This window comes from Pseudophryne corroboree, chromosome 6 (assembly GCF_028390025.1).
Source record: "Pseudophryne corroboree isolate aPseCor3 chromosome 6, aPseCor3.hap2, whole genome shotgun sequence".
Lineage (NCBI taxonomy): Eukaryota > Metazoa > Chordata > Amphibia > Anura > Myobatrachidae > Pseudophryne > Pseudophryne corroboree.
Genome location: NC_086449.1, coordinates 597,095,113 through 597,116,363, shown reverse-complemented (window position 1 = coordinate 597,116,363; position 21,251 = coordinate 597,095,113). Strand labels below are relative to the sequence as shown.

General features: G+C 44.2%; 1 long non-coding RNA gene across 2 annotated transcripts in view; it reads right to left on the bottom strand.

Annotated features, from left to right (window-relative positions):
* Positions 1–19,424: 19,424 nt before the first annotated feature.
* LOC134935493 (uncharacterized) overlaps positions 19,425–21,251 on the bottom strand; it is a 107,674-nt gene continuing 105,847 nt past the window's right edge. For both annotated transcript variants that reach the window (XR_010180187.1, XR_010180186.1), the window contains exon 3: positions 19,425–19,771. This is a non-coding gene — a long non-coding RNA (uncharacterized LOC134935493). The remainder of the gene's footprint in view (positions 19,772–21,251) is intronic.

Below are 21,251 nucleotides of genomic sequence, written 5' to 3'. Positions count from 1 at the left end.
CATTAGTTCATGTCAGGTGCCGGTAGGTGAAATAAAAGGTGGTTCTCCCCCAGTGTCTCCTACTTACACATGTGCTGATGTTTCAGCGACTTGCAAATGGAACATCTGGGAGAATAAAGATTCCTTACTACAGCTAATTGTGGTGATAAGGAATCCTTATTTTTGGGTGCTGGCTGCATATGATAATAAATAGAGCCCTGAGTAGCAGTTTATTCAAAGCTCAGAGGGGCAGATGTATTAACCTGGAGAAGGCATAAGGAAGCGATAAACCAGTGATATGTGCAAGGTAATAAAGGCACCAGCCAATAAGCTCCAATATGTATATTGATTGGCTGGTGCTTTTATCAACTTGCACATATCACTGGTTTATCAATTCCTTATACCTTCTCCAGGTTAATACATCTGCCCCAGAGAGTGATAAAATTGTGAGGGATAAAATACCAGCCAGTCAGCTTCTGCCTTACAATTTACTGTCTGTGTTTGAAAAATTACAGAAGCTTAATGGTTGGTACTGTATCTCTCTCTAAGATTTGATAACACCCCGCTCCCTTAAAAGTTTTATTATAATAATTTCTACATTTTCTCAAAACCAACTACTGCTCTCCTTTCATTCCTTATATAAGACACAACAGCAGAGCTGGACAGTAGCTCATTGTACACACTTTGATCTGTTATCAGACACATTCCAGATTCTTCAGCTGAAGGGGTCTTTAAAGGGGGTTTGTGAGCTTTGACAGCAGTCAGCAGTGAGTGACTGCAGCAAATCACTATGAAATGAGGGGAGAGATGTTTTCTAGTTCAGCAGCCCCCTCAGTCTTTCTTTCATAGGGCCCCTCTGACAGCTGGAGCACAGCTGCAAATGCCTCCATTGTCTCTGGGGGTTACGCCACTGCTCTTTGTCTTTGGCACAGGACTGTAATGGTAGACATGAGACTGGTCTTGTAATGCATTTAATGGGCATCGGGTTATTCAACTTAGTGTCAGGTCCGGGTGTTTTTGTGAATCCGTTAACCTGGAACCAACCACAGGTGTAGGTGCTGGGGTATGGGGAAAGCAGGGAGGACGAAGAAAGTTCAGTTTCATATATTTATTAAAAATAACAATTCAGTAAAGTGTTAAATGACAAGTTGTTAATCATCATATTGTACTGAAGTATGCAAGAATGGCAGAAATAATATGCAGGATAAATCTCAAAGACAAATAAAAGAAATGTTCATGGAAAAACAAGCTGAAGAATAAATGTTGATTGTCCAAATATAAACAAGCTTTGATGCTGAACTGTAGAATGTGTTTAACTGGGTAATGCAGACATGAAGAAATAACTATAAGGATTTGCAATGAAGTTTTGAGAGTTAACTGAGAGGCTGTGAAGAATTATCCTTGTTATGACAACATAGAAAATAAAAGTACTGAATTGGGTTACTTGCGGGTTCCGGAGATCACTGTGAAACTGTTGTAGATGACAAGGTGATGAACGGGTTAAATGCAGAGTAGAACAAACGAACAGCTGAGGGTAGTGGAATCCTCCAAACTTTGTATGGTTGAAAGGGCAGACAAGGTAACCTCATGCAAGACTCTGGGAATCCAACTGTTTCAAGTAGGTGTGCAATTAACTGACAGCACAGTGGAGAGCCGGTGGATCTTTTAGCAGTGAAGGCTGCAGATGGACCTCTGGGACGGAGGCGATATCTGGACCACGGGAATCACACAGGAATGCATGGAGGGAGCTCAGAGCTAGGGCATAGCGTTGATACAACAAAGCACTGGCCCAGAGTAATGTAATCCCAGCCTACTTAAAGGCAGCATAAGCACGGGATTACCTATTTGGTCTCAAGCATGGCCACCTCCTATACAGCAGACACACCGCAGTGCCTTAGACCATTTGGTCCCCGCACTCCCAATTCCCATACTCTGCATTACCTGTGCCACTGATCATGCTGCGTCCCCACATGGGCGCACAGCACAGCGAGCAACCGCACTGGCAACGGATGAACCCCAGAACCCGCAGAGGTGAGAGACCGGTTCGTGACAGTACCCCCTCTTCTAAGGGTGGTCTTCGAACACCTTTGAACCTTATCAGGCTTTTTGGAGAAGTATTTCTGTACCAGTCTTGGAGCATGAACATCTTCAGAGAAAACCCAGGATCTCTCCTCCGGACCGTAACCCTTCCAGTCGACCAAAAACTGTAAACGTCCATATCGGGAACGTGAGTCCACAACCTCTTTAACTTCAAATTCCTCATCCTGCAAAGAGTGAACTTTAGGAGATTTGTACTGGGTAGTACGGAACTTATTGAGAATCACAGGCTTCAATAAAGATGTATGAAAGGCGTTAGGAATTCTCAAAGATGGTGGCAACTTGACTTTGTATGACACAGGGTTGAGTACCTTTACAATGGGGAATGGACCAATAAATGTGGGAGCAAATTTCTTAGAAGGAACTTTGAACCTGAGATTGCGAGTAGAAATCCAAACTTGGTCTCCCACCTTGTAATTCGGTACAGCTTTACGTTTTCTATCTGCAAAAGATTTATAACGAGCGGAAGTTTTGACCAACGACTTACGCACACAACTCCAGATTCTAGATAGACGTTGAAGCTCTTGATCTGCTGCTGGAACCTCTAGGGCTGGCAATGGATGGAACTCTGGCACACGAGGATGAAAGCCAAAGTTAATATAAAAGGGCGTAGATTCTGAAGACGAATGGAAGATATTATTATGAGCAAATTCTGCCAATGGAAGGTAGTCAACCCAGTCATCCTGTGAGGACGATATATATAGCCAGATAAATTTTTCAAGGTCTTGGTTTACTCTCTCAGTTTGTCCATCTGTCTGAGGATGATATGCAGAAGAAATATTCAACTTGACATTTAAAGATGAACAAAGCGACCTCCAAAATTTGGCCACAACTGTGTTCCCCGATCAGAGATGATCTCTCGAGGAAGGCCATGCAACTTGAAGATTTCAGAGATGAACAATCTGGCTAGTAAAAGGGCTGATGGTAATCCAGTTAATGGAATGAAATGTGCCATTTTCGAAAATTGATCCACTATCACCCAAATGGTATTTCGCCCTTTTGATGGAGGTAGATTGGTCACGAAATCCATTGAGCTATGAGTCCATGGTTGTTTGGGTATAGATAATGGATGTAATAAACCTGGTGGAGAACTTCTTGGACTCTTATGTTGGGCACATTTAGGACATGCTGCTATAAACTTTTGAACATCGGCTTTGAGACATGGCCACCAATAAGACTGTTGAATAAATTTGAGAGTATTTAGAACCCCAGGATGACCCATGAAGGAAGAGGAGTGAGCCCAGGTAAGCAGCCGTTTTCGAAGATTTGTGGCGACAAAGGTTTTGCTAGGCGGAGGAACTGGAGAGGTTCGAGTCATTAAAAAGGACGTAGGATTCACAATGGCTTGATTCGTGGTAGCATCATTTGATTCAGAAGAAGCAAAGGACCGAGAAAGGGCATCTGCCTTTTTGTTCTGAGACCCTGGACGATAGGTGAGATTGAAATTAAATCGTGTGAAGAAAAGCGCCCATCGAGCTTGTCGTGGATTCAAGCACTGAGCTGACTGCAGATATAGAAGATTCTTATGATCAGTATATACTGTAATGCGATGTTGTGCTCCTTCTAGAAGGTATCTCCACTCCTCAAATGCCAACTTGATGGCAAGTAATTCTTGCTCACCGATTGCATAATTACGTTCAGCCGGGAGGAACTTACGAGAGAAATATCCGCAGGGATGGACTTTTTTATCTTCAAAGACTTGTGACAACACAGCTCCTACTGCTTCTGTAGATGCATCCACCTCTAGTAGAAAGGGACGGTTCAAATCAGGCTGTCGAAGAATGGGGGCTGACACAAAGGCTTGCTTTAAATCAGAGAAGGCTTTGATTGCTTCAGAAGACCAGTTCGTAGGATTTGCTCCCTTACGAGTTAAAGCTGTGATGGGAGCAGCTAACGTAGAATAATTCTTAATGAATCTCCTATAGAAATTAGCAAAGCCAAGAAATCGCTGAATCCCCTTGAGAGTTGTAGGAGTGGACCAATCTCGGATAGCTTGTACCTTACCAGGATCCATACAAAGCTCTGATCCAGAAATGATGTAACCAAGGAACGGTTTGAAAGATACTTCAAAAGTGCACTTCTCTAACTTACAATAAAGTTGATTTTTCCTCAGACGTATCAGTACCTCTTTAACTTGGTGACGGTGAGACTTTAGATCCTTAGAGAATATTAGGATATCATCCAGGTACACTACTAGACACTTGTAGAGAAGATCACGAAAAAGTTCATTCACATAGCTTTGAAAAAGTGCAGGTGCATTACAAAGACCAAAAGGCATTACAAGGTATTCGTAATGCCCATCCCGGGTATTAAAAGCAGTCTTCCAATCGTCCCCTGCCCGGATGCGGATTAAATTGTAGGCCCCTCGGAGATCCAATTTTGTAAACACCGTAGCTCCCTTTACCCGGTCAAATAATTCTGGAATTAAGGGTAATGGGTACTTGTTTTTCACAGTGATCTCATTGAGTCCACGGTAATCTATGCATGGTCGTAACCCACCGTCCTTCTTCTTAATGAAGAAGAATCCGGCTCCTGCAGGTGAAGAAGATGGTCTGATAAATCCTTTGGTTAGATTTTCTTGTATATAATCAGACATAGCTTGAGTCTCTGAGATGGATAGCGGATAAATTCGTCCCCTAGGAGGGGCTTTGCCCAGAACCAAGATGATTGGGCAGTCCCATTCGCGATGAGGAGGTAGAGAGTCTGCTGCTTGTTTACTGAAAACATCCGCAAAGGATTGATACACCGGAGGTAGGTCGGAAAGGCTATTTAACCGGAGAGGTACAATTGAGGCTAAACAGTCCTTGGTACAAGATGTACCCCACGAAAGGACTTCCATGGTTTGCCAATTAAATTGTGGATTATGTTTCTGTAGCCAAGGTAAACCAAGTATCACATCATGAGAGGTTTTGGGAATCACATAGAAGGAGATGTATTCGGAATGGAGCACACCAACTTTCATCTTGAGACATACGGTTCGATGAGTAATTATACCATCTGGAATTCGACTTCCATCCACTGCTGTAACAGCAACTGCTGCTTCCAGAGGCATGGTTTGAGCTTTAGACTGTAAGACAAAGGCTGAGGAGATGAAGTTCTCAGCTGCCCCGGAATCTAGGAGGGCTGAAACTTTCACTGTAGAACTTGGAACTTCTAATTGAATAGACAAGGTCAGCTCTTTCCCAGAACGTGATTCTAAAGTAACACCTAGCTTAACCTCCCTTGAATAAGCTAGGAGCGAATGTTTTCCAGCCGGAGTTTGCAGAATTGAACTAAATGTTCTGAGGACCCACAGTACATGCAGAGGTTACCCTGTCGACGACGAAGTCGTTCTTCCTCTGTGAGGCGAGAGCGCCCAATCTGCATAGGTTCTTCTGTCATTACTGGCGACTGTGATAAAGAATCTTATCGAGGCCTAGGATGATAACGTGGACTGGATCGCTCTGTCCTGGATTTCTCTAAACATCGCTCTCTGTAGCGTAGGTCAAGTTTGTTACAGAGAGAAATCAATTCATCCAGTTTAGTTGGCACATCCCGGATGGTTAAATCATCCTTGATTCTCTCTGAAAGTCCATTCCAAAATGCGGCGATCAGGGCCTCCTCATTCCAATTTAACTCTGAAGACAACGTGCGAAACTGAATAATATATTGACTGACAGGACGTAAACCTTGACGTAGATGGAGAATCTCCAAAGATGCTGAGGTGGTTCTGCCTGGTTCGTCAAAGATTCTCCGGAAGGATGATACGAACTCCTTGTAATTAGAGAGGATAGGATCACCTCTTTCCCATAATGGTGATGCCCACTCCAGAGCCTGACCGGAGAGGATGGCAATAATATATGCAACCTTAGAACGAGCTGATGGGAAACTGGCGGACAACAGTTCGAACTGGATCTCGCATTGATTCAGGAATCCTCTGCAAAGTTTTGGAGTTCCGTCAAACTTACTCGGAGAGGGTAACTGCAAGCGGGACATAGGCAGCATCACAGGAGAATCCGTAGCGGTAACTGGGACAACCGGAGTTGGAATCTGGACTTCAGACGTTTTAATAGCCGTATGAAGAATCTCTAAACGGTCTGCCATGGTTTGCATAAACTGAACTATTTGTGTCTGTATAGACTCCTGATTTTCCAGACGGGAAAGGATATCTGTCGTAGCACCGCCTCCTGCGAATTGGTCACTTGACGGATACATGTGGCCAGTGTTTACTGTCAGGTCTGGGTGTTTTTGTGAATCCGTTAACCTGGAACCAACCACAGGTGTAGGTGCTAGGGTATGGGGAAAGCAGGGAGGACGAAGAAAGTTCCGTTTCATATATTTATTAAAAATAACAATTCAGTAAAGTGTTAAATGACAAGTTGTTAATCATCATATTGGACTGAAGTATTGCAGGAATGGCAGAAATAATATGCAGGATAAATCTCAAAGACAAATAAAAGAAATGTTCATGGAAAAACAAGCTGAAGAATAAATGTTGAATTGTCCAAATATAAACAAGCTTTGATGCTGAACTGTAGAATGTGTTTAACTGGGTAATGCAGACATGAAGAAATAACTGTAAGGATTTGCAATGAAGTTTTGAGAGTTAACTGAGAGGCTGTGAAGAATTATCCTTGTTATGACAACATAGAAAATAAAAGTACTGAATTGGGGTACATGCGGGTTCCGGAGATCACTGTGAAACTGTAGCAGATGACAAGGTGATGAACGGGTTAAATGCAGAGTAGAACAAACGAACAGCTGAGGGTAGTGGAATTCTACAAACTTTGTATGGTTGAAAGGGCAGACAAGGTAAGGCAGCATAAGCACGGGATTGGCTTACACCTGCCCACAGGTGTTTTCACAAGTGCTCTGTATTACCTATTTGGTCTCCAACATGGCCACCTCCTATACAGCAGACACACCGCAGTGCCTTAGGCCATTTGGTCCTCGCACTCCCAGTTCCCATACTCTGCATTACCTGTGCCACTGATCACGCCGCGTCCCCACACGGGCGCACAGCACCGCAAGCAACCGCACTGGCAACGGATGAACCTCAGAACCCGCAGAGGTGAGAGACCGGTTTGTGACACTTAGCAGAGGAGAGGGCTTTGTATACCCTGTTGAACTACATTTTTACATGTATTTCAATGATTCAGTTGTATTATTTACTGGCTAACAAGACCTGTATTGTTATAAAAAAAAATACAGATCCTACAAGACACCCAGAAATATTCTGACATAAGCCTTAGATTTTGTCTTCAAAGGAAATGTACATAAAAAGTTAAATAAAATACTTAAAATGCAGCATTCATAAGTACATACTAAGCAGCTGTTACTTACTATCAAACGCTGTGTTCAGGGCATTATTCAGGTTTGGGGGGATTTGCGAAAATCGGCAACGAGCGATCAACTCGGAATGACCCCTTTGATCGCTAATGAGACAGAAATTGTAATTTTCTCAATCCTGCTTCTCCTAAAAATCACATGTGAAGAGCCACCCAGAAAGGTAAAAAACACCCACCTATGCATTCGCAACTTTGCATATGCAGACTTTTAATTGTGATGCATACGCAGAAATCGAGCACCATCGACAGTGATGAATGACCCAGAGCCATTCAGAATAATGAGTATGCAGTCGCACCTGGCGCTATGTTTTAAATCGCAAGAATCCCAGCTGATGTCAGATGCACACCCCAAAAATGGGCAAGACATGCCTGCGCTTTCTCAACCACACCCTGAAATGCCGTATGTACTCCCATGAATGCCTGCCGCCAGTCAATCAGTCTGTGATCGCATTCTGGCAATATGCAATCACAGACAAAATACAAATCGGTGTTCGTTCACATGCAATGCTTTCGCCTTGAATGCACAGTCATCTGATAATTGGCTGCAATTTTGCAATTAAAGCTGAATAAGGCCCATTGTTCTCTTTGCTTTTTAATAGAGAGCCTTATCCAGACCTGGTCACATGCATGGCCTTGTCCTAAGGGTCTGCACACGTATAGTGATTGCATAGTAATGGGAATCAGGGGGCGGTGACGCAGAGCTAGGGAGGGGGGGGGCAGGAAATGCAGTTGTGTCATGGCAGTTTTCAGGGACAATGATGTCGCCTGTGTTTCATGTGATATGCAGGAGTCAACCTATATTCAATGCGATCGCAATAGAATTGCAATCGCATTGTGGGGTGGTGCCACTGCCAAAAATGGTAGGCTGTCTTGCCCTGTGCTGGGCGGCCCCCAGCATGTGAGTAGTATGGTCGCAGATTTTGTTTTGCGATAGCAAAATCTGTGACCAACTGTGAATAACCCCTGAATATGGTGTTTGGTAGTAATTACAGTAACAGCTGCTTTAGTATGTGTGTATGAATATACTGCAATCTAAGTATTTTAGATATCTTTCTATGTACATTTGTTTTGAAGACAATATAAAAGGCTGATGTCAGAATATTTTTAGGTGTCTTGTAGGATCTGTATTTTAATAAATATTGATTTGATTTGCAATTTACATAACGTGATTGGACAGCACTTCCTCTTAGCAATTATCAACTTTAGAGACATGTTATCCTCTTTTGTTACAACTGGGGCATCTTTATCATCCTTTAATTGTTACAATTTCTACATTCCCCACTGTCTGCCCAGACATTATTGCCGGGTACCCATGGTAATAAAGTGCCAGCGGAGGGCCGCAACTGCAGAGAGGCCCAACAATGTCCAAACAGGTGAGGGGTGGGGGGGGGGGGGGGGCATGGCTGCAGCACGATCTCTGCAATCATTCACCCCTGGTAATAAGGTTCCGCCAGGAAACAACAGCTGTAGAGAGATCCAATAAATGTCCCGGAGATGAGGGGAGGGGGACTGCGGCTGTAGTAGCTCATTCTCTGCAACTGGACACCCCAGGCCAAAAGCAGTCAGGATGGGGGGGGGGGACACCGCGGCTGCAGAGAGACCCAACAATGAACCGTTGGGGGTCCAATCTGGACATAGGGTGCAGGAGTGGAAAAGGGGGTACACGGGCAATAATGTCTCGGTAGACAGGGGTGGGGTGGCAATGCAGCTGCAGAGTAATTTCTGCAGCCGGAGAGACCTGGCAATAAGGTGCTGGCAGGGGGTTGGGGTTACTGCAGCACCAGTGCTGCATTCTGCAGCTGGTCAGCCAGAGGGGAAAATGATCACTTCCTTAAAGACTAACTTTGCAAAATGTCCAGTTTATCGGGTGTGATGATTTTATGATGTGGCCATGATGAATCATGAATAAATTGTTAGAGAATGCATTGATAAATTAAAATGAAAAATTCTCATTGTAATATTTTTTCATGATTTTTTTATTATTTTCTTTTGGTTTTCCATCTTACGTTTTTCTAACTAGGCTGCCTTTTTTTCCTTTCTCATAATGCAGCATCCCCAGTGCTTTGTGACCTTACCTGTATTCTTCCTGATGGGAGTGGGCATTTGCCTGTGCTGTGGCCTAGTTGCATCTCCCAGTTTTTAACGTGCTACTAAGGTGGCCTCTACTTCAATGTGATGCATTTATTTTGTAATTTCCTTAGCCCAACTTGCTGTCATTTATGAGACTTGGGCCAGGCCGTACCACTGGGTTAAGAAGCTCAAAAAATACTACATACCTCTCTTGACCTCGGCAGTGCTTGACTTACAACTTCCTGGCTGGGTCTTACCCTGCTTATAGGCTGCTGTGGACTGTTTTCCTTCCATTGGTGGTCTGTGTCATGTCCTCCATTCCTGTATAGGGATGGTGTTCTCAATCATGCTCACATTTCACACCTGCAGAGAGAGCATCCTGCTTTGCCCTTTCATGGTCCTGAGTTTTCGCTGGGGCCTGTGCTGGGTGTTGTGGGTTCTGATGTACTTGTGCTGACTCCCAGGTCCGGGGTTTATAGTCTATTAATTAGATATAATCAGGACCATGTGGGGTGAGTAACATGACTGACATCATTGTCATGGAAAGCACTTTTGCACATGTGCTCCTAACACTGGTCCCTATCCCAGATCTGGTGGCAGCTGGATCCTGTTAAGATGCTCTTTCACTCTTGTTCTGCCCAGCCTACAGTGGTCTCATTTATTTTCTTGAATGCCACTCATTCAGCACTTGACCACCCAGAAACACATTAATTTCAGTCGAAACTGATGCCTCTTACTAGCCAATTCCAAAAGGCTAAGGGACTCACAGATGCAGGCCTCCCCCCCAGTTTTGCTTTTTTCACTTTCCTCCTATTGTCTTGGCTCTCTTGCTCACCTCTATGAACTCATTCTGTCCGTCTATCCTCTTTAGGTTGGTTAGTTGGTTGGTTGGTTGGTTGGTTGGTTGGATGTTTGGTTGGTTGGTTGGTTGGTTTGTGAGCACCTCCTGTGCACTGTGAATCATACCCTAGTGGCTGATGAATTTAATGGATTCTCCAATTAATTATATGCTGGACTTTCTGAGGATTAGTCAGTTGACTCTGTCTCCTATTCTCCATCATCCTCTAATGTCTCCTCAGTGTGGTATTACCATCCACCCCCCGCCCATCCTTTATTTGTCTTTTAGGGACAATGAGTATGTTTCCTCATCTAACTCCTGGGTTGCCTATTCCTGGATATAAGGACAAGCCCATTGTGCCAGTGGTGCTTGTAGTATGTCACTGGTCTGGACTTCTGGGGGGAGATTGTCAACTATATCAACACTGCAGTACTGCAGGATCTTAACAGTTGATCAAGAGATAAGATCCAGGTAGGTACATACATGAATGTCTTCACCATAACATTAAAGGATAAGCTTGGTCTTAAGGCAGCTCAAAATAAAGCAGGAGGTTGGCAAATATTCCTTATCACAATTGCCTAGGTGGCATGTATATTTTGATGGCTTGCTATTTGGAAACAAGATCAAAGGAGCATTGTAATGACATCTGGAACCTCCACCTGATCCATGCCTGAGCCATTTGTTTTAGGTTCTCATTGTGAGGGCATGTGATGATCAATTCAATCACAAGCAGCATGTGATGATCAATTTAATCACAAGCAGAATGAGCTGATTGTGATGGACTGTGCATGTAAAGAAGTTAAATTCTGGCCTGAGGTTACTCAGGCCGGTGTTTGGTTTATGACCCATTGCTTCCTTTTCTGCAAATTAAGGTTGGGTTGAGATCTTTGCATTTTACTGTGGCACAGTACCTGTGCTATTTATCCTCCGTGTTGTTTTTGATACCATTAGTACCTGCTGTAGTTCCACCAACCTTGCAAAGTATTGCAAAATGCCCTCCACTACTCCTTCCACCTCCAATCAGGTGGGTACTGGAGGAACTAATTAGCTGCCATACTCTAGTTCAGGGGTGGGGAACCTCCAGCTGTTGTGGACTACACATCCCAAAATGCCCTGCTACAGTTTAGCTTTTTGGCCATGCTAAAACTATTGCAAGGCAGGCTGGGATGTATAGTTCAACAACATCTGGGGGCCAAAGGTTCCCCATCCCTGCACTAGTTCAAGGCCATGTTGCATTAGCTGGCTTTGTACCAAGAGCAGGTTGATACCAAGGTGTACATCTGAGATTTAGAGAATGTTTTTGCTTGCCCATTTCTTTGACTTTTGTTCTGCACTTGATCTGTTGCTCATCCTGGAGTAGCCTGTGATGAAGGAAGGTTCTGGTAAGTTTCACCTCATTCAGCATACAGTATCTTGTTAGTAATTGTTACATGCACATGGGCTAAAGGCATGGCAATGCCTACTTTTTGGAGACCAGCTAGTACTGAAGGTAACCAAGTTTCTATGAAGTCTATAAAGATAGGGAGTATTTAGTAACCCCAGCGCACACTATGTATACAGTAAGTTAAATAGGGTCTGTATGCATTATTTCTCCATAAGAGTGGTGCTAAGTGATTAGGGGCCTAATTCAGACCTGATCGCAGCAGCACAATTGTACTCTAATGGGCAAAACCATGTGCACTGCAGGTATGTGCAGAGAGAGAGTTAGATTTGGGTGAGTTATTTTGTTTCTCTGCAGAGTAAATACTGGCTGCTTTCTTTTTACACTGCAATTTCGATTTCAGTTTGAACACACCCCATACAAATCTCTCATTGTTTAAACAGAAATCACAGGGGCTCTGCACTCACTATATAAACTAACAATAATAAAAAACAGTGGAGTTTTAGTTTATGTATTGATCAATGCATTTAAGCCTGCAGCCGAAGGCAAGGGACCCCACTATACTGCAGGTTCTATTCTATTGCTCAAAATAGTTTCCCTAGAAAATTTGTGTGGAAGGAAAATACCCAAAATACTGGCATGTTGCTAAGGATTTAGACTATTTGTATGTCAAAGTAAATACAATGATACAAATGGACTCTTAGCATAATTGGACTAGTAGGAGAATTATTATACTGTAGACTGGGAATTAATTGCAATCAGTAGCAGTGACAATAATGGGGGTAATTCCAAGTTGATAGCAGCAGGAAATTTTTTAGCAGTTGGGCAAAACCATGTGCTCTGCAGGGGGGGGCAGGTGTAACATGTGCAGAGAGAGTTAGATTTGGGTGTGGTGTGTTCAATCTGCAATTTAAATTGCAGTGTAAAAATAAAGCAGCCAGTATTTACCCTGCACAGAAACAAAATAACCCACCCAAATCTAACTCTCTCTGCAAATGTTATATCTGCCCCCCCTGCAATGCACATGGTTTTGCCCAGCTGCTAAAAAATGTCCTGCTGCGAATCTGCGATCAACTTGGAATTACCCCCAATATCTGCATATATACAATTAGTGAGAGTCTGTGATCCCTAAAGACTAATTACATAGGGGTGTGTGGAATTCAGTATACCAACAACACTGATAGACCATATTGGACAAAAATCTGCAGTATGGTGGTTGCATGTCAATTCAGAGGCGCAGATTAGAACAGTTTAGTGAAGGAGGGTTATGTACATCCAGCAGTTTGAAAAGTACCATCTAGTAGAGATTATCTATGGTGGCACATCACTGAGTGTACCCATGTGAAATATACAGTAAGTGGGTCCGTCAGTTTATAACAATTATCACCATGCTGTGAGAATAGATGCAACTAGGGCCTAAAGTGGTGCTGGAGAGGTGGTGGAACTCATTTACCTGCCACCTATTACCCCTCACCCCTTCCTTCACATTAAGTGGAGCCAGGACCCGTGCTAGAGTTTTGGCACCCCCTTGCAAACTATAATTTATATTGCTCTACTTCCACACTTTATAAAGGGACATTGTTCTCACAAAGAAGCTACGTGGTCACACAATATTACCCCCAGTTCAAATTACACCACACAGTAGCACAATATAATTCACAATACGCTGCATGTAGTGCCCCTGATTCATATTACACCACATAGTAATTAGTGATGAGCACCGGAAATTTTTCGGGTTTTGTGTTTTGGTTTTGGGTTCGGTTCCGCGGCCGTGTTTTGGGTTTGAACGCGTTTTGGCAAAACCTCACCGAATTTTTTTTTGTCGGATTCGGGTGTGTTTTGGATTCGGGTGTTTTTTTCAAAAAACCCTAAAAAACAGCTTAAATCATAGAATTTGGGGGTCATTTTGATCCCAAAGTATTATTAACCTCAATAACCATAATTTCCACTCATTTTCAGTCTATTCTGAACACCTCACACCTCACAATATTATTTTTAGTCCTAAAATTTGCACCGAGGTCGCTGGATGACTAAGCTCAGCGACCCAAGTGGCCGACACAAACACCTGGCCCATCTAGGAGTGGCACTGCAGTGTCACGCAGGATGGCCCTTCAAAAAACTACTCCCCAAACAGCACATGATGCAAAGAATAAAAGAGGCGCAATGAGGTAGCTGTGTGACTAAGCTAAGCGACCCTAGTGGCCGACACAAACACCTGGCCCATCTAGGAGTGGCACTGTAGTGTCACGCAGGATGGCCCTTCAAAAAACTACTCCCTAAACAGCACATGACGCAAAGAAGAAAAAAAAGATGCGCAATGAGGTAGTTGTGTGACTAAGATAAGCAACCCTAGTGGCCGACACAAACACCTGGCCCATCTAGGAGTGGCACTGCAGTGTCACGCAGGATGGCCCTTCCAAAAAACACCCCCCAAACAGCACATGACGCAAAGAAAAAAAGAGGCGCATTGAGGTAGTTGTGTGACTAAGATAAGCGACCCAAGTGGCCGACACAAACACCTGGCCCATCTAGGAGTGGCACTGCAGTGTCACGCAGGATGGCCCTTCCAAAAAACATCCCCCCAAACAGCACATGACGCAAAGAAAAAAAAGAGGCGCAATGAGGTAGCTGTGTGACTAAGATAAGCGACCCAAGTGGCCGACACATACACCTGGCCCATCTAGGAGTGGCACTGCAGTGTCACGCAGGATGGCCCTTCAAAAAACTACTCCCCAAACAGCACATGACGCAAAGAAGAAAAAAAAGATGCGCAATGAGGTAGCTGTGTGACTAAGATAAGCGACCCTAGTGGCCGACACAAACACCTGGCCCATCTAGGAGTGGCACTGCAGTGTCACGCAGGATGGCCCTTCCAAAAGACACCCCCCAAACAGCACATGACGCAAAGAAAAAAAAAGAGGCGCAGTGAGGTAGCTGTGTGACTAAGATAAGCGACCAAAGTGGCCGACACAAACACCTGGCCCATCTAGGAGTGGCACTGCAGTGTCACGCAGGATGGCCCTTCCAAAAACTACTCCCTAAACAGCACATGACGCAAAGAAGAAAAAAAAGATGCGCAATGAGGTAGCTGTGTGACTAAGATAAGCGACCCTAGTGGCCGACACAAACACCTGGCCCATCTAGGAGTGGCACTGCAGTGTCACGCAGGATGGCCCTTCCAAAAGACACCCCCCAAACAGCACATGACGCAAAGAAAAAAAGAGGCGCAGTGAGGTAGCTGTGTGACTAAGATAAGCGACCCAAGTGGCCGACACAAACACCTGGCCCATCTAGGAGTGGCACTGCAGTGTCACGCAGGATGGCCCTTCCAAAAAACATCCCCCCAAACAGCACATGACGCAAAGAAAAAAAGAGGCGCAATGAGGTAGCTGTGTGACTAAGATAAGCGACCCAAGTGGCCGACACAAACACCTGGCCCATCTAGGAGTGGCACTGCAGTGTCACGCAGGATGGCCCTTCCAAAAACTACTCCCCAAACAGCACATGACGCAAAGAAGAAAAAAAAGATGCGCAATGAGGTAGCTGTGTGACTAAGATAAGCGACCCTAGTGGCCGACACAAACACCTGGCCCATCTAGGAGTGGCACTGCAGTGTCACGCAGGATGGCCCTTCCAAAAGACATCCCCCAAACAGCACATGATGCAAATTAAAAAAGAGGCGCAGTGAGGAAGCTGTGTGACTAAGATAAGCGACCCAAGTGGCCGACACAAACACCTGGCCCATCTAGGAGTGGCACTGCAGTGTCACGCAGGATGGCCCTTCCAAAAAACATCCCCCCAAACAGCACATGACGCAAATAAAAAAAGAGGCGCAATGAGGTAGCTGTGTGACTAAGATAAGCGACCCAAGTGGCAGACACAAACACCTGGCCCATCTAGGAGTGGCACTGCAGTGTCACGCAGGATGGCCCTTCGAAAAAACACCCCCCAAACAGCACATGACGCAAAGAAAAAAAAGGCGCAATGAGGTAGCTGTGTGACTAAGGTAAGCGACCCAAGTGGCCGACACAAACACCTGGCCCATCTAGGAGTGGCACTGCAGTGTCACGCAGTATGGCCCTTCAAAAAACTACTCCCCAAACAGCACATGACGCAAAGAAGAAAAAAAAGATGCGCAATGAGGTAGCTGTGTGACTAAGATAAACGACCCTAGTGGCCGACACAAACACCTGGCCCATCTAGGAGTGGCACTGCAGTGTCACGCAGGATGGCCCTTCCAAAAGACACCCCCCAAACAGCACATGACGCAAAGAAAAAAAGAGGCGCAGTGAGGTAGCTGTGTGACTAAGATAAGCGACCCAAGTGGCCGACACAAACACCTGGCCCATCTAGGAGTGGCACTGCAGTGTCACGCAGGATGGCCCTTCCAAAAACTACTCCCCAAACAGCACATGACGCAAAGAAAAATGAAAGAAAAAAGAGGTGCAAGATGGAATTGTCCTTGGGCCCTCCCACCCACCCTTATGTTGTATAAACAGGACATGCACACTTTAACCAACCCATCATTTCAGTGACAGGGTCTGCCACACGACTGTGACTGAAATGACAGGTTGGTTTGGACCCCCACCAAAAAAGAAGCAATTAATCACTCCTTGCACAAACTGGCTCTACAGAGGCAAGATGTCCACCTCATCATCATCCTCCAATATATCACCGTGTACATCCCCCTCCTCACAGATTATCAATTCATCCCCACTGGAATCCACCATCCCAGCTCCCTGTGTACTTTGTGGAGGCAATTGCTGCTGGTGAATGTGTCCACGGAGGAATTGATTATAATTAATTTTAATGAACATCATCTTCTCCACATTTTCTGGATGTAACCTCGTACGCCGATTGCTGACAAGGTGAGCGGCGGCACTAAACACTCTTTCGGAGTACACACTTGTGGGAGGGCAACTTAGGTAGAATAAAGCCAGTTTGTGCAAGGGCCTCCAAATTGCCTCTTTTTCCTGCCAGTATAAGTACGGACTGTCTGACGTGCCTACTTGGATGCGGTCACTCATATAATCCTCCACCATTCTTTCAATGGGGAGAGAATCATATGCAGTGACAGTAGACGACATGTCCGTAATCGTTGTCAGGTCCTTCAGTCCGGACCAGATGTCAGCATCAGTAGTCGCTCCAGACTGCCCTGCATAACCTCCAGCGGGTGGGCTCGGAATTCTGAGCCTTTTCCTCGCACCCCCAGTTGCGGGAGAATGTGAAGGAGGAGATGTTGACAGGTCGCGTTCTGCTTGACTTGACAATTTTCTCACCAGCAGTTCTTTGAACCCCAGCAGACTTGTGTCTGCCGGAAAGAGAGATCCAAGGTAGGTTATAAATCTAGGATCAAGCACGGTGGCCAAAATGTAGTGCTCTGATTTCAACAGATTGACCCCCCGTGAATCCTTGTTAAGCGAATTAAGGGCTCCATCCACAAGTCCCACATGCCTAGCGGAATCGCTCTGTGTTAGCTCCTCCTTCAATGTCTCCAGCTTCTTCTGCAAAAGCCTGATGAGGGGAATGACCTGACTCAGGCTGGCAGTGTCTGAACTGACTTCACGTGTGGCAAGTTTAAAAAGTTGCAGAACCTTGCACAACGTTGAAATCATTCTCCACTGCGCTTGAGACAGGTGCATTCCACCTCCTATATCGTGCTCAGTTGTATAGGCTTGAATGGCCTTTTGCTGCTCCTCCAACCTCTGAAGCATATAGAGGGTTGAATTCCACCTCGTTACAACTTCTTGCTTCAGATGATGGCAGGGCAGGTTCAGGCGTTTTTGGTGGTGCTCCAGTCTTCTGTACGTGGTGCCTGTACGCCGAAAGTGTCCCGCAATTCTTCTGGCCACCGACAGCATCTCTTGCACGCCCCTGTCGTTTTTTAAATAATTCTGCACCACCAAATTCAAGGTATGTGCAAAACATGGGACGTGCTGGAATTTGCCCAGATTTAATGCACACACAATATTGCTGGCGTTGTCCGATGCCACAAATCCACAGGAGAGTCCAATTGGGGTAAGCTATTCCGCGATGATCTTCCTCAGTTGCCGTAAGAGGTTTTCAGCTGTGTGCGTATTCTGGAAAGCGGTGATACAAAGCGTAGCCTGCCTAGGAAAGAGTTGGCGTTTGCGAGATGCTGCTACTGGTGCCGCCGCTGCTGTTCTTGCGGCGGGAGTCCATACATCTACCCAGTGGGCTGTCACAGTCATATAGTCCTGAGCCTGCCCTGCTCCACTTGTCCACATGTCCGTGGTTAAGTGGACATTGGGTACAACTGCATGTTTTAGGACACTGGTGAGTCTTTTTCTGAGGTCTGTGTACATTTTCGGTATCGCCTGCCTAGAGAAATGGAACCTAGATGGTATTTGGTACCGCGGACACAGTACCTCCAACAAGTCTCTCACAGTACCACTGACGCGCGGCTCCTTATATAGAATCCGAGTCTCGCGATAGAATCCGAGCCTCGTGAGAATCCGACAGCGGGATTATGACGTTCGGGCGCGCTCGGGTTAACCGAGCAAGGCGAGAGGATCCGAGTCACTCGGAACCGTGTAAAAAAAGCTGAAGTTCGGGCGGGTTCGGATTCCGAGGAACCGAACCCGCTCATCACTAATAGCAATGCCCCTCATTATGGTTACATCACTCGGCAGTGCCGTTTATTCATGTTGGCTACACAATGGTTCCCTTCTAATACATTATGTCATGGCTCCATCTGTGCCGGGACACACCCAATGCAGAGAGCATCTCCATCCGGCCGGGCTTGCGCGTCCTTGATGGAGAGGCGCCCCATTCACTAGAATGGAAGAGCATCTCCGTTGTGTACCCAGGGTAATGGAGGAGGTGGAACTAGTTCCCCCTACCACTACAGGAGGTGGAACTCAGTTCCACCTCATTCCCCTCCACTTTAACTTTTGGATGCAACTCAGAATATATTGGTCATAACTGAATAATATCTAACCATTAGATATCGACTGCAAGGTGTGCATGAGAAGTGCTTAGTGATTGCACTAATAGGGCAGGGCTCTCGAATACTGCCAGCAATCCAACAAATTGCCAGTAATACATTGCCAGCAATAGGTCTGGATATCATGGTGCATAGAACAATGCGGATAGCACTGATATAAGAAATTGAGTCATGTGCTGGTTGTGAGTGGCAACACTTGATTAATTTTGTTATAACTAATTAGGAATACTCATACACTGTATAATTAAAAGATTGCAAAAACAGTGCGGTGAGATTACTCAACTCCAGCAATACAATCACATCTTGATAAGGAACTGTGTAAATATCCACTGTATCAATAATGATCCTTGATAGGACAATAGCCTAAAGTGTGAAGCAGTGACTCATTTTGTTCTTGCTCGAACATTATATAATGGAATGATGACCTTTCTATTATGTGAATTGCTCACTGATGATTAACCAAGAAAAGGTTACTATGACATAGGGCTGGGTCAAATATTGAGAATAAGTATCGTATATGTACTCTCACAGGTAGACTTTGTTTTGAATAACAAACATACATTATAAAAAGTAACATTAATAGTATACAATAGTATACTGAGAAATAGTTACATTATTAAATCACAATTGCAGTCTGTAACTTGTGAATTGTTCTTTATTACAAGTCTTATTCAATAATGTATAGGAGATGTGATAATTTGATTAATGGCCCTTGTGTAACCCAATTTAGGGAAAATGAAGGACAACATGAAGTGAAAATCCCACTTTATTTATAAATAACAAGATATTTATTCCAGTTTATCAGAGGCTGTTTATACAGACAGATATAATAATAAATAATTCTAATAACAGCTAATTCTTATGTTACAACTGACAGCGTAATATTCTTTTCATTTTTTGCACATTCACTTTTTATTTTTTTAACAGTAACTGTTGTCATATTTCGATAGTTTTAATAATAACACTATTAAAAGTTCAAATTTATTACTGGTGGTCACTTTTACTCGATATGACTTATAGTTACTATAATTGTGGATGAATCTGTGAGTGCCCGATGAAGGAATACTTCTTTTCTTTTTTTCCTTGTGTACATTTATTCCAGGGTGCACTCCCTAAGCATAAAAAAGATAAACTACATCATTAAAACGCCACATAAACTTAATAATTATTGATATGAGGGAACGGACATTATTAAGCATATAGTCTGTGTGGAAACTGCATCCTTATTTATCCATATTTATTTCCAGCGATAGATTCCAAATCCTCTTTCACCTGCTCAAATAAGTTCAGGAGGTTTGTGCGGTTCACCCTAAAAAGCTGAGCCTCCTCTTGATCTGAGAGGTAATCCAGGTCCCTCCTCCCTCTATTGGACCATGGAATACGAGAAGCGATGGCCATTGGCATGGTTTCAGTTAGTGGTTCCCATCAATGATAATGGTGCCTTGAGCCATTGATGCTAGCATACTATTCTATTGTGCATCACTGATAGTTCTGACTTTCAATGGTTCGCACATGTGCAGAAGTAATGCGCATTCATCAAGGCACAATGTAGAGGTCAGAGCTGTGGGTAGGGTTGGGCTGCTGACAGCTGAGCTAAGCCAGTCATGTCAGCAAGGCAGACCATTCATGCTATCTGTCACACTGACTACTTTAAGTGCTGGGGGCAGGGCTGGTCTACTGACTGGCATCTGAACTAAGCATGTCAAGTAGCAAAGCAGGCAAGCCCATACAAAAACACACACTGAGTGTAGAGCCAATTCTAGATATTGTGGCGCACAGGGCAAACGTTTCCTTCTGCGCCCACCCAGGTCAAACATAGTGCACGCCAACAAATAAGGGCATGGCATCATATGGAAGGGATTATCTTCCTCTCCAAATATGGGTGGTGCTACTCCATTATAGGAATCTTTATAGGTTCACCCTTTGTGTTAGATTTTCAATGGGCTGCTCACAATTTCCTTACATAGAATTTGGAGTTAACATACATATATAGGTTTCTTTCTCTATTGTCTCCTCTATTCCATCACCAATAAGAGATAATATCCAACGAATGCTCACATGTATGCTTACATGAAAGAGGATGCTATGAAACTTGTAAAGGTTTCTTTCTAGTCTCCTTGCGTTCACCAGACTCCACTCTCAATGGTAAATTGATAGGTTTAACCATACAAAGCAAAGGGAAATGGATTCATTTTGTTTGTTTAAAATGCTACTGTTATTCCATGGATATCTACCATGGATTTATGGGGTAGGTGGTATCTTTACTTTTATAGGGTGCAACCAGAAACTTCTATATGCAACCAGAAATCAAGACACTCACATGTGTGCTTACATGTGTCAATACTGTATCACGCATGTAAAGGTATCTTTAAAATGACACCAATTTTGCACTTAGCAATTACACCAATGAAAGTTTCCTTTAAATGCTCACTTGTATGCTTACATGGACAACATGGCGTCTTACATATAAAGGTATTTTTCTCAGTTTTCCCGTCAGTCGGTCATAATGATTGGTTAAAACTAATAAACAATTGCTCCATAGTAATAAAAAAAAAAAAACCACTCTCTTTATTCCATAATCAAATATGGCCT